Raw genomic sequence first — 6052 nt, 5'->3', positions numbered from 1 at the left:
CTTTTTACTTTTTGCTTATGTGGTGCTGAGGAATCGAACCCAGGGCCTCAGGCATGCAAGGCAAGCGCTCTACCACTGAGCCACCTTCCCAGCCCCACATCTGGCTTTTTCTGTTTTATGTGGTGCTGAGGAATTGAACCCAGGGCCTCATGCATGCAAGGCAAGCACTCTACCACTGAGCCACCTTCCCAGCCTTGCATTGGTTATTTTGCATAGACTGACCTGAGCTGCAGTCTTTCTACTTGTGTTTCTTTGTGTCACTGGGGATGAAAGAGTTGTGTTACTGTACCCAGTCAGGATTACAGATTTGAGCAAGTTTTTTTGTTTTTGTATTTTTTTTTTGGTCAGTTGTGGGGTGTGAACTCTGGGCTTGGGCACTGTCTCTGAGCTCAAGGAGAGCACTCTACCACTTGAGCCACAGCCCTACTTCTGGTTTTCTGGTAGTTAATTGGAGATAAGTGTCTCATGGACTTTCTTGCCTTGGCTGACTTTGAACCTTGATCCTCAGATCTCAGCTTCCTGAGTAGCTAGGATGACAGGCGTGAGCCACCGGCGCCCTGCTCTTGAGCTAGCATTCTTATTCTTTTGTGTGTATTTGTTGGTATTGAGGGTTGTATTCAGGGCCTTACACTCTTGCCTGGCTTTTTCTGGTGGTCTACTATTTGAACCACACCTCTACTTCAGACATTTTGCTGGGTAATTAAAGTCTCATGGACTTTCCTGCCTTTCCTAGCTTTGAACAGTGATTCTCAGATTTCAGCCTCCTGAGCACCCCCTTGAGCAAGAATTCTTTTTTTTTTTTTTTTTGGCGGTTGTGGGTCCTGAACTCTGGGTCTGGGCGCTGTCCCTCAGCTCTTCAGCTGTAGACTAGTGCTCTACTAGGTGAGCCTCAGCCCCTCTTCTGCTTATGTGGAGCTGAGCAATCGAACCCAGGGCCTCATGCATGCACTCATGCAAGTACTCTACCACTGAGCCCCCTTCCCAGCCCTGCAAGAATTCTTAATTGCAAACAGAACTTTCTGTTTGGCTGTTTCAGCAGGCTCCATTATCACATGGGACCAAGCTGGTTTTTCCCCCTTTCTCTGCTCCCAGCAGAGGAGGGCCCAGAGCTACAGATAATAGGAGCAAGTTGGCAGAATCACATACAAGTTTGTCTGTATGGAGTGAGGTTTCTCCTGGTAACCTTGCTATCAGCTGCCCCATCTAAGAAGGTGACAGGTGGTGAGGGTAGGTGCCCATGTTGAGTTCAACATGCTGGTTGTGCTGCTTTTTTTTTGGGGGGGGGTCCGGTCGCGGGGCCTGAACTCTGGATCTGGGTGCTGTCCCTCAGTTCTTCAGCTCAAGGCTAGCGCTCTACCACTTGAGCCACAGCGCCACTTCCGGCTTTTTTTCTTTTTGCTTACGTGGTGCTGAGGAATCAAACCCAGGGCCTCATGCAGGTGCAAGTGCTCTACCACTGAGCCACCTTCCCAGCCCGGTTGTGCTGCTTTGTAAGGTTACTAGCATGGCCTTTCCTAAAATTTCAGTAAGCAGTTCTGAAAGTATGATACTTAATTATAAGTGGTTCCCTTGGTCAATTTTGGCATTGCCATAAGCTCTACCAGATGACAAAACGAATGCTTATGTAGCAGGCATGCCGTAAGACCAGCCAGCTCTGCAGGGTGTGCAGCCCCGGTTGGGATTGTTGTCTTGCGCATGTTCAATATCATCTTTTCCATTGCAGTGATTGTTTGTGGCTTGGGTGATGAACTAAATTTAACAGTGTTTCAGGAAGGAAGCTACATCAGGGAGCCAAGAAGTGGGAGGGAAGGACGCGAAGCAGAGGAGCTGGCCCTTGGCACGCCCTTTTGCCTCCTGTTCTGTTGGAAGATTTAAACTGGGAAGGTGCAACATTGCTGGTTCCTGAAAAGCGTCTGGAGCCTGCAGCTAGAGCCTTAGGCACAGAAAAGGGTGGAGCTGCCCCTGGGTCCTCTTGTGGGCAGTGCCTAGGATGGATGTCAGGCCCCAGAGCCAAATCAGCCAGGCATGGTCCTCTCTGCCATGTAGAACACGGGGAAAGTGGGGCACTGGTGGCTCACGCCTGTAATCCTGCCTACTCAGGAGGCTGAGATCTAAGGGTCTCGGTTCAAAGCCAGCCTGGGCAGGAAAGTCTGTGAGACTCCTACCTTCAATAAACCACCAGAAAACCGGAAGTAGAACTGTAGCTCAAAGTGGTAGAGTACTAACCTTGAACAAAAAGGAGCTCAGGGATAGTACCTAGACCCTTGAGTTCAAGCCTCACGACCAAGCAACCAACCAACCAACAACAACAAAAAAACAAAATCAAGGAAAATCTTCAGTGCCTAGCATCCTGTTTGGGAGAAAGCTGTGGCTGGACTTCCAGACCGAAAGAGGCGTTAAGGACCAGCACCTGTGGGGAAAAGAGCCACCTGAGCCAAGGCCCGCACGGTGGGTGGCAGAGTCGGCCGAGTAACCCTGAGACAGACTTGGACTTTGAACGTCAACAGTCCTCAGCTTGATTGTGGGGAGCAGTTCTCAGGTCCATCATGTACGACTCTTTTGGTGAGATCCGCATATCAGACACAGCGTTGATCTATGGACATTGTCCTGCGGAGATGGAGGAGGGTGGGGGCCGTGGTGAGGTGAGGTGGAGAGGGCTTAAGTGTGAGGACCGTGGGCGTGACCAGATGCCCACCAAGAGCCAGCTGTTCTACAGCAGAGGCGGCGCGGGGCAGCCGCCTTGAGAGTCTGTGAGCAGAGAAGGGCTGCTGGGTTCAAGAAGGAACAGACTCTGTGGTCTTGGATGAGAGTGAAGCAGAGCCACTTTGGTCTCCACAGTAGATGTGGTCCTGGTGCCAAAGTGTTTGAGAATTAAATCCACCTATGGGTTGACCTGTCCTTTGGGGGCTTTAACTGACCCTGGCACCACCAGCTTTGCTCTGAGGGGTGGTCATTGGGCTGGCCTGTGTCCCTGCACTGTCCTTGAGGCCCACCACAGAATGGTGGCAGGATCAGGGAGCCCTGGCAGCAGAGAGGACAGACCCTCCAGGCAGCAGAGAGGATGTGTAAGGGATGTGTATAATGTCTGTGGCCAAGCCCCTGCCCTTCTTGCTTTACTAATTCTTTTGGATAGAGTCTCACTTTTTTGTCTAGGGCCAGCTCCAGTCTGGACTGCAAATCTCCCATGTAGCTGGAATTGCAAATGTGAGCACACCTGGCCTTTGCCAGAAGAATTCTACAGAGTCAGGTTTGCAACAAAATGAAACACTATCAAGACCCAGGAAAAGAAATTGGAGAGTACTTGTTTCCTTCCATGCAATGGCAAAAATGGGATGGTTTCCACGGTGCTCCTGGCAATGTGATGCTGTCCTGGGCAGTAGAGAACAAGAGCAGAGGGACCTGATGTGTGGCCCCCAAGCACACCACAAAGCGAGGCGCCACGCAGGGCGCTGGTGGCGTAGGCCTGCCAGAGATCTGAGGGCCGCTGTTCAAAGCCAGCCCGGGCAGGAACGGCCGTGAGACTCAGCTCCAGTTAAGCACCAGAGAAGCCAGAAGTGGAGCTGTGGCTGAAGTGGTCATACACTAGCTTAGAGCAAAAGAAGCTCAGGGACAGTGCCCAGTCACTGAGTTCAACCCCCAGCGCTAGTACAAACAGAAATGGAAATGGCGTTCAGGTGGTAGAGCACCAGCGCTGAATGAAAAAGCCAAGCAAGAACATGAAGCCCTCAGTTCAAGCACACACAGGCTGGGTGCCAGGGGCTCATTCCTGAAATCCTGCTACTCAGAAGGCTGAATTCTAGAAGATAGTGATTCAAGTCCAGATCAAACAGAACAGTTTGCTACATTCTCATCTCCAAAATAACCAGCAAGCCGGGCGCCAGTGGCTCATGTCTATAATCCTAGCTACTCAGGAGGCTGAGATCTGAGGATCATGGTTCAAAGCCAGCCTGGGCAGGAAAGTTTGTGAGACTCTTATCTCCAATAAAACTACTAGAAAACCGGAAGTGGTGCTGTTGCTCAAGTGGTAGAGTGCTCGCCTTGAGCTGAAGTTCAAGACCCACGACTGACAAAAAATAATAATGATAACCAGCAAAAAAGTTGGGCTAGAGATACGGCTCAAGTGGTTAAAGGGCCAAACCATAGTGTTACCTCCCAAATCAAAACCAAACCAACGTCAAAAATGACTCCTCAAACTTTGTTATATTTTCAGCTTGAGCATCTTGTCCTGCCCCAGTGCTAGGCAGTGTGTGTGTGTGTGTGTGTGTGTGTGTGTGTGTGTGTGTGTGTGGTGTTGGTTATTAGAGTTTGCCTTCCACTTGCTAGGCATGAACTCTACTACATGAACCATACCTCCAGTGCCTTTTGGTCTTCGTTGCTTTTCGGATAGGGTCTCATGGTTCTTTTGATGGTCAGGCTGGCCTGGACGATGATCTTCCTACCCAGGACCCACATGGTGGGGATTGCATACCGTGTCCGGCCTCTTCAAAGGGTGTCCGTGATGGTGATTTCCACTGGGTTGCTGGAGCTCCTTGTGTCCACTTCCCATCCCATTTCTGAAGTTGTGGCTTTGTTGACCCAAAGGCACATGTCCAGGCCAGCATTCCGTGTAGTGCCAGCGAGTGCCTCCTTTCTCTACTGAAACACCCTGACTGCCTGTCAGTCTGTGGTAACAGAAGTATTAGCCTTAGCGTCTCTCCAGGAGGTAGGCCTGCGCCTGTTGCCCTGAACCTCAGCAATACCATTGTGGCTTACCTGTCATAGGGTGTGCTTTGAATACTTTTCCCGGGACTTCCTCAAGAAGGTTCTTTTTGCTGCTTTGTTCTGGTAGATTTTTGTTTGTGGTGTGGTCCTGAGCTCTTTTGCTCAAGGCTAGCACTCTACCCCTTGAGCCACAGCGCCACTTCTGGCTTTTTCTGTTACGTGGTGCTGAGGAATCGAACCCAGGGCTTCATGCATGCAAGGCAAGCGCTCTACCCCTGAGCCACCTTCCCAGCCCCATGCCCATATGCTTTGAGTCAAGTAGTTTCTTTGGCAGAGGTATGTTCTAGGGCCTTACCTCAGGATTGAACAGTGACGGTTAGGCTTGGTGTCCTTTGAAGAAGGGTTATCTGGCCTTCTTCTCCAGAGGGGCCTTCTCTGATCTGAGCTGCTGGTGACCTGCTGCCTGTTTCTGTTGGTGGCACACCACGGTACTCCTTGCTTTCTCCATTTCTGGACGTTCAGCCGGAGCGGTTTCCTTGCCTAGGCAGCACCCCATGGGAAAGCCGCAGCTGTCGTGCGTGGTGCTGCAGCTTTGATGGAGGTGAGCTGAGGTGGTCGGTGCTTCTGTGAAGGGGATCTGGAGATCAGCAGCTGGGATTAGAGGGTGTGGAGACCACCAGTCCTCACTTGCTGCTCCGTGAGGGTGGGGCATTTTGTCGACATCCACCCAGGAGGCTTCTAGGGTCCAGGAAAGTAGAGTTGTACTACAAGAGGAACTTGAGAAGGGCAACATGCCTTTCCCTGGACATTAACTGAAATACTGTGAAGGGTAGATACTAGTATTTTCTATTTCTTTTTTTGTTGGTTTTTCAGTGCTCGGGATTAAAACCAGATCCTTGAACATACTTGGCAAGTATTTAACGCCAAAATACATCCTAAGACCATTCTGTTTTAATCTAGTAAAGTATTATTTTTTGTTCATTATTACACATTTTTGTATGTATTGCCAGTTCTGGAACTTGAACTCAGGCCATGGGTGCTTCCTCTAAGTTTTTTTTTTGTCGGTCGTGGGGCCTCAACTCTGGGCCTGGGCACTGTCCCTCAGCTCTTCAGCTCAAGGCTAGGGCTCTACCACTTGAGCCACAGCGCCACTTCCGGTTTTTTTTTTTTTGCTTATGTGGTGCTGAGGAATCAAACCCAGGGCCTCAGGCATGCAAGGCAAGCGCTCTACCACTGAACCACCTTCCCAGCCCCTGAGCCACCTTCCCAGCCCCAGTAATTTTTTTTTTAAGTCTGTGGCTTTTAGTTATGTTGCAAAGTGGATGGATAATTATATGTTAGTGTTGCCATT

Source organism: Dipodomys ordii, unplaced genomic scaffold, assembly GCF_000151885.1.
Source record: "Dipodomys ordii isolate 6190 unplaced genomic scaffold, Dord_2.0 Scaffold14, whole genome shotgun sequence".
NCBI classification, from domain to species: domain Eukaryota; kingdom Metazoa; phylum Chordata; class Mammalia; order Rodentia; family Heteromyidae; genus Dipodomys; species Dipodomys ordii.
Note: the sequence above shows the minus strand (reverse complement) of the source record.